Genomic DNA, 12,961 nt, shown 5'->3' on the forward strand with positions numbered 1-12,961 from the left:
TTCCCAATACAACAAGATTTCACTGCATCTTTTTATCCATTATTGAGATATTGGTTGAATACACAGCCAAGGAGAGATGGCACCTGTGGCTCAAAAGAGTCAAATCTTCCACCTATCCTCCATTTAGTATGAGGTCTTGGCTCCATCTTGGTGTGACCTACAGCTGTGTATAGCAACATGGTAGATGCTGTCAGAGCCCTTCTTATAGCCCCGCAGCTCTGACAGCTCCAGCACACACCACCTGTGAGATTCCTACTAAAAATACTGGCCATTCTTTTCCTGAGGACTTGCCTTCTAGCTTGGCAGGCCAGGGAGTTAAAGCCTTAGGAGCAGTCTTCAATCAAATAGTGACAGGACTTCTTGTGAGTAAATTCCCAGACTCTTCGTTCCTGGGATGGGCCAACTCTGAGGTGTGCTCTGTGCTGTCTTCCAGAGGCCCCAGTGGGTCGTTGCCTCAGTTACAATATCAGGAAGCTTCTCATTAACATGTCCTGTTCTGGCTTCCTTCTCTTCCCTGTCTCACTTCCCCTCTTCCCTACCTGTACTTCCTGAAATCACCTCCCAAGTAAACCACCTACTCTCAAACCCCTGTCTCAGCATCCGATTCAGGGGAAACCCAATCTACAACAGGAAACAAAGAACTTATTGTGTAGGTGAACCCAAGGGTATTATAATTCCTGTGTTATTGGTTGAGTTCTTACTCGTTGAATCCCCTGCCAAATTCACATTCTGAAGTCCAAACACCAAGTACCCCAGAATGTGACTTTATTTGAAGACAGGATCTTTACAGAGAAAATCAAGTAAAAGTGAGGTCATTAGAGGGACTCTTAATCCAATATGGCTGGTGTCCTTATAATAAGGGGAAATTTTGACACAGAGGCAGACATGCATAGAGGGAAGATGATGAGAGAAGACATAGGGAGAAGATGGCCATCCACAAGCCAAGGAGAGAGGCCTGGAGTGGATGCTTTCTTTTCACAGCCCTCAAAAAGAACCAATCCAGCTGACACTTTGATTTTGGACTTCTAGCCTCCAGAACTGTGAGAAAATTAACTTCTGTTGTTTAAGCCACTCAGTTTGTGGTACTTTGTTACAGCAGCCCTAGCAAACAAATACTTACTGACATCTGTTGAGACTTACTACCTGCCCAGGCATTAGTCTGAGCATTCTACATGCATTCTTCCAAGCAATCCTCACAGCAGGCCTTTGAGGTAAATACTGATATAATCTCCCATTTGCACATGAGGAGTTCGAGGCATGGGGACGTTAAGAAAGTTGTCCCCAAATCACACAGATAGCCAGTAGCAAAACCAGAATTGCGTGTTGGCAGTCTGTCTTCAGAGCCACAGTTTTATTCATTACAAGGTTAGTTTCCCACTGTGCTGGACTCTTCTATCAGGTGAGCTGTTAGATGCTCGTTTTTAAATGCTTAGATGATGGTGATTTTAAGGCCCTGTCTTAGTTAGCATTCTCCAAAGAAACAGAATCAATAGGATCTCTATATCTATCATCCCTCTCTCTCTCTCTCTCTCTCTATCTATCTATATCTACCATCGATCATTTTTTTGAAGGAATTGACTCACAAGATTGTAGGGGCTGGTAAGTTTGAAATCTGCAAAGCTGGCCAGCAGGCTGGAAACCAAAGGAAGAACTGCTGTTGTAGTCTTCAGTCCAAAGGCAGTCTGGAGGCAGAATTCCTTCTTTTTTGGGAAATGTGTTTTTTCTTTTAAGGCTTTCAACTGGTTTGATGGTGCCCTCCCACGTTGTGGAGGGTAATCCGCTTTATTCAAAGCCAGCTGATTCAAATGTTAATCATTCTAAAAAATACCTTCACATCAATATTTAGACTGGTGTTTGGTGTCTTTTCTGTTTGGTGAACTTCCCCTTATCAATCAATGTCTAGCCCAACTGTCACTTGCTCTAGAAAACTTTTCCTGCCACTGTCTCTCTTGGGCCAATATCCATCTCTGTGCCACTCCCATTCCTCCCACTCAAGAAATTCCATTCAATCTCTCAGTCTACGGGTTCCCTGCCATTGCTTCCCAGGCCCTCCCACTTCCACTGCAATCTGTACTAGAGCCTCCCAGATACTCAGCAGGACTAATTACTTCCTCTTTTCCTCCATAGTTCTCAATTCATTCCACCATCTCGGCCCATATCACATTATATTGTATTTTTAAAAATGTGGCTGTCTCCTTGGCTGAATTGATTTTTGGCTCTTAACAAAAATCTCTGTGTGTAGTGAGAACTCTACTAATGTAATTATTAATCGAATGAGGTCAACTTTGCTTTTTTCACATTCCTGTAGGAACTTCCATGAGCCTCTGTGCTCCTCTGACATCCTGGCCTCTTGCTTGAAGACACAATTTGAGCAGTAGTTCAGGACTCTTGTAATCCAATTGAGGTCTTACTGGGTGCCAGATGCGTGGCCAGTTAGGAATGAAGGTAAGAGTCTGTCTTTACATTTACTAATGGTTTCTCGAGGAAGAACTTTTTTTACAGTGAGGGAGATTGGCCCTGAGCTAACATTTGTGCCAATCTTTCTTCTATTTTGTATGTGGGTCACTGCCACAGCATGGCTTGATGAGTGGTGTAGGTCTGTGCCCAGGATCTGAACCTGTTAACTCAGGCTGTCAAAGTGGAGTGCACTGAACTTAACCACTCTGTCACAGGGCTGGTGCCGAGGGAGAGATTTTTATTCTCAATATATATTATTCAGTTATTATCCCCAGTGGTTCCTAATTTTAGAGGGGTTTGTTGCACCAATGCTTTGGTAACTTGATGACAGCTATGTGCCTTCAGCTCATGAAAACAAAAACAATCTCATACGGTCAAAGTTTTGCAATGAAGAACATAAATGAAGGTGGGGCTGATGTCTATTCACAAGAAATAAAAAGAAGAGTTCTTCATAATTAGAGTTCATGTTAAACTTTTTAATTTCAAGCCTAGCTAAGAGTGAGTCCCTCTAAATCCTCTGAAATATTCAAATTTTATTGTACCATTATTTCAATTTTTCCAGAGAGATAAGATCTAATTGTGGATATTGGATACTGCTATGAACTGGATTTTACCCTCCCCAAATTCATATGTTGAGGCTCTAATCCTCAATGTGATTGTATTTGGAGTGAGGAAATACTTAAGGTTAAATGAGGTCATAAGGATGGGGTCCTCATCTGGTAGGATCAGTATCCTTATAAGAAGAGACACCAGAGAGCTCTCTCGCCACCATGTGACGACACAGTGAGAAGGTGGACATCTACAAGCCAGGAAGAGAGCTCTCATCAGAACGCAACCATGTTGATACTCTGATATTGGACTTTCAGCCTCCAGAACTGTGAGAAAATAAACTCCTGCTGTTCAAGCCATCCAGTCTGTAGTATTTTGCTATGGCAGCCCTAGCAGACTGATCTAGGTACAGAGCCTGAGGCAAACACTTTCAAGTATTAACAAGAATGGTGACCATTTGGCCTGCATAAATAGAAACTGAATTTTTTACTGGAAAAGTAGAATGAATGATCTTAAAGTTAAATTTCATTCTGATGCCAGTAGCACTGCTATGTAAAGTGGAATTCCCCTGAGGGCAAGCTCAGCTTTGGCAAGGTGAAGTTCTGTAAGCAATATGAAAGAATGCTCCTTCATTTAGACTGACTGTTTCAGAACGATGTTGCCTCTACTACTAAGTAAAAAATAGCATGGACACTATAGAGGGCTGGAAATTATAGCCTAATCAAGAAGATAATATTTAAGAGAGGTCTTTTATTATTTTTTAGTGCTTTAGTCTGTTTTCTTTACAAGGAATTGATGTGAACATTGAAAAGGATTCCAATTCATTCTTTAAAAACCAAACATTTACTGCAATTGTATTCTGCATTCACCACTGGGGTAAATCTATTTCAGAAAATTCAAGAAAATAAAAAGTGTAGTTTTGTCCTCAGGTCCCATACAGAGGGAAGACTGACGCACATGAAATAGTACCAGGAGATCGTGTCTAATCAGCTGTCATATTGTATGGGGCAGTCTTAAGTTCACTCATTAAAATAGTTTTCAAACCACTTTGTGAGCAATTAGCTCAAATTACAAGCTGATGTGTAGGAAATAAAATAGAAATTCTGTAATTCAGTCTTTTCCTAATTCAGATTGGTCTTCTTGGTTGGTGAGACCTTATGACATTAAGAAAAAAATTCATCTAGTACCTCTGCTATATTAAAGATATTTTACTCATGTCTATATGGCTGAAAAATGTATTTTATTTTAAATAATAAATATCTTATTTGACAAATGGAACAATATTGTAATAGCAGATATCTTGGAGATAAGAAAAATTCTCTGAAATTTTCACTGTATTGATCTATACTCCCTTTCTCTGTTTCTGTCTCTGCCTCTTTCCTTATCTCTGTCTGTCTCTTCCTGTCTCTCTGTCTGTGTCTTTCTCTCACTCTGTATACACACATACCACACACACACACACATACACAGATAGGTAGATATAGTGTATATATAATATTTACCTACCTGTCATATATATAATATATATCTATTTATGTAAAGTATATACGATATTTGATAATTTTTGGTTCATGTCCTGGGTAGCAGAGCCCTCTATAGACATAGAGTCAATGCGTTTCAGTTTCAGTTTCAGCATATTTTATTAAACTACCAGCACTTGAGAAACTGGTAAAGGCTGTGAATGCTGGAGAACAGGAAACGTTGAATGTTCCTATAGGATAACAAGGCATTTTCCTCCAATAACCTATTAGTCCACCTGAAGCTTTGGAGCATATGGTTTTGGTTACTCTTAGGGTGAAGACCAAACCCTGAACATGGCTTGTAAAACCCTACTCAATCCGGCTGCAACCAACTGCTCTGTGATCACATTGCGCCATGTACCCCTTTGCTAAGCCCTGGTCACACTGGTTCCTTCCAGCTTCTTAAACACATAACCTCGGCTAATTCCAGTCAAGTACCTGCCCAGGCCATCCACCCTGCTCCCTCTCCACACTTTCTTACAGGGGTTGCTCCTAATGACACTCAGGTCTCAGTCTACTTCCTCAGGAAGCCTCCCAGGACTTCCCTGATGGGATTATGCGAGCCTCTTATTTACTTTCATAGCTATGTATGTCTCTCCTTTGTAGCACTTGACACAAATGTAATTTTGCATTCTTGAGTAATTATTTAATAATTAATTACTATCTATTTTCCCAACTGTATTATAAACTCCCCCAGGGCAGGGGCTGTGTCTCTTTTGTCATCACTGAATCCTTATCCTCTAGTAACGAACATAATGGTTGACAGGAAGGAAGGAAGAAAAAGAAAGAAAGAACAGAAGGAAGAAAGAAATAAAGAAAGGAAGGGAGATTGTGGAATGGTTGGAGTAGCAGCTTCTTTGTGCTACACATCAGACTTGAAAGTTCTTCTAGATGACCCTTCAGCCAGGTGAGCATAGCCAAGCTTGCCCAGGAGAAACTGTATTACTGTTTCAACACCCAATAGCTTCTCACCAGTAGGTCTTGATGAGGCTTAGAAAACAGGTTGGAAGTGTTTAAGGGACCCTGAAAACTTCATTTTCTGAAAACAGAAGAAACCAACATGAGTAGATAGGTGCATGAGTTGATGCTTTTCCAAGTTCTTCAGCTAAATGGCTAATGAGATGCCCTCCCATCCTTCAGGCCTCACTTCCCATCTGACACCCCATCAGGCTCTCTTAGTCAGAGATTAGTTGTGGCAAATGGAAATTTACTTAAGCTAGCTCAATAAAAGTGGGAGATGTTACGGTAAAGATAAAATAGGCAATTTCATGGATATAGGAGCCGAATTGCAGCCTGACCTAGTGGGAACTGGACTCCAGAAGCTACTGGGAAACAAAGCTCCATTCTCATGTCTCATGTCTCAGGGGTGCCATGGTCTGATTCATCTCTACTTCACTCTGATTCTTTTTGTGTCCTTCTTTTAGCCAACTTCCTCTGTTTGTAGGGGCTCTATGTGGTCACCAGCCCCCAAATATACATGATGAATCAGTTCAAATTCTTACCATGAAACTGACTATGGTATCTGTGTTTCTTAGTTAAAATTCTCTAGAGAAAGAATATCAGTCAACTGATTAGAGAGACTATTGAGTAGGTTGCCCACTGTACCTTCAGATAAGGTCTGGGTCATATGATATATACATGGCTACCTAGGTCTGCTGTGCTTTAGAGACACATAAAGGACATAAGGACAATTTTAAGAGAAGTAGATTATATCTGGGGATAACAGAAGTAGATTATATCTGGGGATAACAGTCCAAAATCATGTTTATTATATATTTGCATTGAGTCCAGTTCTTGCTGCATCATACACCTTTGAATAGACTGCCAAGGCTCATAATAAAACTCTCAAATGCTTTATTATCTAATTCCCAGCAATGGGTACACTATGGCCAAAGGACAGAAAGGGATGCTCAATGACCGGGGGCGGGGGGGGGTCCCATCTTCAGAGCCACAGTTCACTGCAACAGCAGAGGCCAACTGACTCAAGTTGGGCTATTTTTAGACCCTTTTGCAGGAATTTGAAATTGCAGCTATGAAAGACTGGTCATTCTAAGGGGCTGGTGTATGACTGGGAGCTATGGTGGGCCATATGCTTCCATATAGACTGAGTTGAGGAGGAAAAAATTCTTCAGGGGTAGAGAAATATGAAGTTGACATGTAGAGAGAAGCAGAGATGAGAGGTGAAGAAAAACGGGGTTCCTGATAGCTCTTCAGGAGATGTGCTCCCTGAGTTTGGCTGCATATTTGCCAACAAGTTCTGTGAGAACCCCCTCAGTCCATACAATAAATCCTTTCTTAAAAATCTTCAGTTCATTTCAGTTGGTTTCTGATACTTGCATCCAAATATCTTAACTAGTACAAAAATCAAGAGTGTCAGGAGTAACGTGCAAAACCAGACTTTCAAACAAAATGTGGTGTTATCTGAGACAATGAGGGGGACAGTGGGGACTTCCCCATCCTAAGATGAGAAGCTGACATTCCTTGGTATGTGCTGGCAAAGGAATTGGTGGACTTGTTACTACCTCAGACTCAGACCATGTGCCCACAGAAATGGAGACCTTAGGGATCTTGTTGGCTCAGTATCAGGATATTAGAGTGTTGGTCGCTCCTTGCAGTCTTTGGCAGAGAGCAACAAAACGCAAGCAAATTCTTATCCAGACTTTGCACATGAGAAAACACAGAATCCACATAGCTAGTATTACAGAGGTCCAGATAAAAAATTATTCATTAGATTGGTGATAGCTTGGAGGAATTGAGAAATCTACAGATCCCATTCTCCCCACCTAAACCTGTAACAAATCCTCTTATTGTAGGCAGCCAGGAGTCGATTCATGAAGAGCCTCATGGACTTTGGATTCCTACAGGGAAAACTTTGATTTATATCCGGGAGAAACAGTAAAAATAAGGAGTCCTTGGAGAAGGCTCCTAAGAGTTATTCTAATTCTCTTTGTATATGTAACATGCCAACCTGCCATTATTGTCATCAGTTACTAGTAATAAGAAGTCATAATAAGCAAAAATGTCATAACTTCTTTGAGAAAATCCCCTTTCATCTTTTAGAAATATTATATTTTGTTTGAATATGTTTTATGTAATGATACATAGAAAAAGTATTCTAATAATGGGTTGTCAGGGTGATAAAACTCAGGCTTTCTAACTTGCAACTGTACTAAGAATGTGGTTAGTGAATACATGCTATTAAAATTGTTTCAGGAGCAAGGAATAGACAGGAGTCTTGCATTAGTGAAGCTGCCTATGCCACCCTCTGGTTGTTGGAGAAAGACTGTCCTGGGTCTTTGTGAGAGCTAGGGCATTAAAGTGAAGGGTGATTTTGTTTTCTGGCACTGTGGGGAGGCAGGAAAGGCAAAGGAGTCAGAAAAATATTCACAGAGCCAGTTGGTAGTACTAAGAAGATAATTTAATACCTTTTTTTCTGAAAAATATGATACAAGAAATGAAGTGATAATTTCTGTAGCTTGAGTGCTTCCTATATGCCAGGAGAGACTAAGGACGTCTCTATAAGGCTGATGGGTGTCAGGCGAATGACCTTTAGTGACCTTTCATCCTCTTCCCCACCCCCTGCCTGTCTTACTTCTTCAGCAGAATGGGGAGAGTCACATAACCTCTGTTATTCACAGAGCTCTTCTAAGCGTAAAATGGATGGGATATTGCTCTGAAAAGTCAAGGGTGCTCTGCAAATATAAGAGCCTGCCAATTTTTCTTTCTTTCATTTTCCTCTACTGGGAGGGGTGCAGTGGAAAGAGAGTGAAGGAGCAGTTTTGATTAGAGTTTCAGTAGGAGCGAGGGGGACAGACAGTAAATATGACAAGCATATTATATGTTATTTTAGAAGAAGATAATTCCTCTGGAGAAAAATACGGCAGGGCAAGGGGAAGAGGGAGTTTGCAATTTTAAGTGACAAGCCTCAGCTCAAATGCCACTTCTTTGGAAATTCTCTCTTTTGAACTTCTATCCTGGGGTGGAAATGATTGATTCCATATATGTCATAGCTCTCATGGTAGCTTGTGAAATTCTTGAAGGCAGGAAATATGTGTGTATCTATATGTGTATACGTTTGTGTGCATTTATGTGTATATGTGTGTGTGTCTGTATGTATGTTTGTGTGTGTCTGTGTGTAAGTTTCAGCCCTGGTCTCTAGAACACTTTCCATAGTGAAAAATGACAAAATGACTGAATGTGCAGGTAGCTCCTGCCTGTCCTGTTCCTGGTCCCACCTTTATCAAAGGAGTCTCTTCCTGATCTTGTTCCTTTTCTTTTTATCGACTGGACATTTTGAGACTCATAAAAAATGCTTGTGCATCAGATGCTAAGAATAATTACCACAGTTTCTCAGCCGCAGAGAGCTGGCAAAGGTCATGCCAACATGCAGACTGTGCCAATTGCTTCTTTGGGCAACGCACTTGTCCTACTTACTTTTCCCCTAGGGTTTCTCTTGTGTTAATGATTAAAGGGAGAAACTTGATGAAGCACCTGACCCCAGAAGGGCAAACTGTGGCTACAAGGGGCCTTGTTTTTACCTGGGTGAATAGGTTCCCATTATACCATCTCTGGGTGAGGCATTGGCAGGGAGCCCTGTATTTACAAAACGTCTTTCTCCCAGGTCACAGCTGGTATGGGTGGCAGAACCTATGAATCATGACATTATTCTGACTGAGAAAACCAGACCCTGCAAGACTGGTGACTCCTCACGAGACAAGTCAAAACTAGAATTCAGGCTCCCTCAGCCATTGTTAGTGATGGCCCGACAGGTCAAATGCTTTTAGAAATGGGGATAGAAGAGAAAACTTTTCTACTCCCACATTAAAAGTGCCATTTTCAGTATCAGCAACAATTTCTCCTTGGGGACCAAGGTCAGTCACTGATTGGATACAACAGTGTTGGGTCCGAACATACTAGCGGAGTCTTGTCCTGGAGCCGGGAGCCCACAGATGGAGGATATTCCCTCATCTTGCCTGTGCATGCATGGAGGATGGACGTACAGTAACTACAGGTAGGAACTTATCAAAAGAGAAAGAGGAATAAAAGATAATCATGAAATTAGAATCCCTCGAGCTTCTTGTGTTCAGGTGGCTAAAGTCATTATCCCCATATTTTTTTTTTTTTTTGGTGAGTGATATAAAAAAAACAGATGAGGAAGTGGAAGCTTAGAGAGATTCAGAGACTTATCCAGGATCACACAGCTAATCAAGGATGGTGGTGGGGATGTAGAAGGGGATGGGGATGAGGACCCAGGGGTCTGGCTGCCCCATACAGTGCTTTTTTTCTACACCTTCAGTCTGAGATGACGATCAGCGAAAAAGCAGAAGGTCATGAGCAAAGAAAGAACAATGAACAAGGAGGGAAAGAGACTGTTGAGGGAAAGGTGATGTGGGTTTCAGGTGAGGAAACTGATCAGGTTCACCTGGTCCACACCCATCCCAATGCTGCCAAATCAAATTTTTTTCAGTTTTCATGTGCACAGTGGTTCAGTTTAACATTGACCTTGCTGCCCAGGTGCTTCCAGCAATATCAAACAATCTCTCTACAGCTCAGCACCAGAATTTTGCCATGGCTTCCCTTAATTAATTAGCAAAAATATCCAGCACCATCACTTGTCATGATGAATTATAAAATAGTTCCTTTTCGTATGCATATTTCTTCTGCTAGACTCTGAACTCCTTGCTGACTCTTGAGCACACTAGAGATGATCCCACCTCAGGATCTTTGCACTTGCTGTTCTCTCTACTAGAATGCTCTTCCTCCAGATAGCTGTATAACTTGCTCCCTTGAGTCCTTCAAATCTTTGCTCAAATATCACCTGCTGATGAGGACTTCCCTGATCACCCTACTTAGAATTGCAAGCAGCTTCCCTAATATCCTTTTCTGCTGTATTTTTCTGCATTGCACTTATCACCATCTGACATAATAAATGTTTTCCTTTTGTGTTTTATTTTCTTTCACGCCCAAACTATGTAAGTTCATGAGGGCAGGGTTCTCTGTTGTGTCTTTAGTGCCTAAAACAGTCCCTGGTGTATAGTAAGTCCAATAAATGTTTGTGGCCTCAATGACAAGTGAAGGAATGCGCTCCTTCAGGTTGGACACATCTATTACAGTTCCCGGCACCAAACACAGGCACGATGTCAGTGGAGTGAAAGAAGACAAACTTTGTTTCTTCCAAGGTTTCTATTAAAAGTATTATGATAATTTACTATTATCTCCTGTGGCTTCACAGCTCCCTGATCCCTTTTGTGAAGGGAGTGTTTTGGCAACAGTCTCTCCCATGTTCAAGGCCCTCAAATAAGCTTTGCACACTTTACCGAGCTTTTCTCTGATTACCCTGATAGACTAAGTTTGCTGGTGGGTTGCTCCTGTGGCACCCTCTTGGCTCTCTTTTGAAATACACAAACCACTTATTAATGTCTATTTATTCCCAACAGACCTTAACAGTTTCAATAGGGCAGAGCCCCTGTGAGCCTTTCTCACTGCTCTTTCCCGCACTGCCTGACACTTGGTAGACAGTTAATGAGTATTTGTTGACTGAAAGGGCCAGGTATTGTCAGCAGTGCCAAGGAGAGATTAAAACACGTTCCTTGACCTCAGGCACCCGAGTGAGCATTGCTGCAGGGAAATCCCCTTCCTTCAAGTGCCTCAGTGCACACATCTTTCGGGAAATTCTTATCTGAAGATTCAACATTTACAAAATTATGCACTTCCTGGGGTTCCAAGTTTGAATAGGCAATTCTGCTGTTTATTCAGTGCAGCAAAATTACAAAATGCTATCTAGATTTCTCTATATTTAAAAATCACTTCTTTTAGGTCTTTCAGCTTGCAGGAAAGAGGTAGAGATGTGGGTCACCAAAAAGCCTCTTTGGACTAACCAAATAAAATTAATAATAATAATAATAGTTACTAACTTCATTTATCCTAATAGATGAGATTGTATTAAACACATAGAGTACAGAGCCTAGGATTCTCAAATATTTTTGTTAGCATTTTATCGATTCCCATGATTTACATTTTTAGGTATTTAGTCTCTTTCTTTTAAAGTCTTTATTGGGTTTCTTATTACAAAAATAATACATTTTTTTGCTACTGAAATTAAAGGATACATAAATATATAAAGTAAAAAAGGGAGAGTGCCTCTTTCCTTTTCCCTCTGCCTCCCATTCTCATTGCCCAGAGGTAACCACTGTTACTTTTTATGAATCTTTTCATGCTCATCAAACATTTATTTGCTTACTTTTAAACAAAAATTGTATCATATTTAACATCATTTTCTGCAACTTTCTATTTTACTTTACATTATAAATACCCTTGCAACTTATTAATTGCAGGTATGCTTTCTTCTTATTAAGAGGCTGTATAGAGTTCTATTGTATGGAGATATTCTTATTTATCCATTTATTTCCCTAATTCTTTCCAATGACAAACAGTGTTGGGATAAACATCTTTGAGCATGAAAAATTATGCAGTTAGAAAGAGAATTGCTGGTGGATTTGTCCTGTGTCAAGTAGACAAGCTAAAGCCCCATTTCCCACAATTTCTTTCCTTGCATAGTTTTGATTCAGTGTGAGCCACAAGAAATATTTTGCATGAGTTTGGAAGAAGGAAGTGAATGAAGTAGAAGCCATCTTCCTTTCAGGCTCTGGAGACTGATGCAGAGCACCAGAGGGTTGCAGAGAGGGAGACTGTCACATACCTTGTCACTTCCCTGCTGGTTCACCTGGCTGTCATGGGACCATACCTTGACTGCTACTACTTCAGCTCCTGCCAGGTGTCCTCAAAGCTTCTCCAACATCTGGGCCAGGTGCAATGTTTAATTTCATGATGAAGGGTGCCAGCTTCCCTGCTGTCCTCCTCTACCCGAAGTTTGTGAAAATATTCTCTCACATTTGTAAATTAAAAAAATAAGTAATTTTGATTCAGCCAGCCCTGGAGGTCTACTGGTTAAGATTCAGTGCTCTCACTGCCACCACCCAGATTTGTCTCCCAGTCAGGGAACCAGACCACCCATCTGTCTGTCGATTGTCAGACTGTGGCAGTTGCTTGTTGCTGTGATGCTGGAAGCTATGCCACCAGTATTTCAAATACCAGCAGGGTCACCCATGGTAGACAGGTTTCAGCAGCGCTTCTAGACTAAGACAGACTTGAAAGAAGGACCTGGCCACTCACTTCTGAAAAAATTGGCCTTGAAAATCCTGTGAACAGCAGCAGAGCATCGTCTGATATCGCACGGGAAGGTGAGAGGATGGTGCAAAAAGACCTGGCAGAGTTCCGCTTTGCTGTACACAGGGTCACTAGGAGTCAGAACCCATTCGATGGCATTAAAAGCAACAAAATTTTGATTCATATATAATTTATTTTAGGTGTCTTGTGCCAAGTGTTCAGATACTATTTGTTGGTTTATCCGTTAATTCGAAACTTCATCTTCATAT

This window comes from Equus przewalskii, chromosome 11 (assembly GCF_037783145.1).
Source record: "Equus przewalskii isolate Varuska chromosome 11, EquPr2, whole genome shotgun sequence".
Lineage (NCBI taxonomy): Eukaryota > Metazoa > Chordata > Mammalia > Perissodactyla > Equidae > Equus > Equus przewalskii.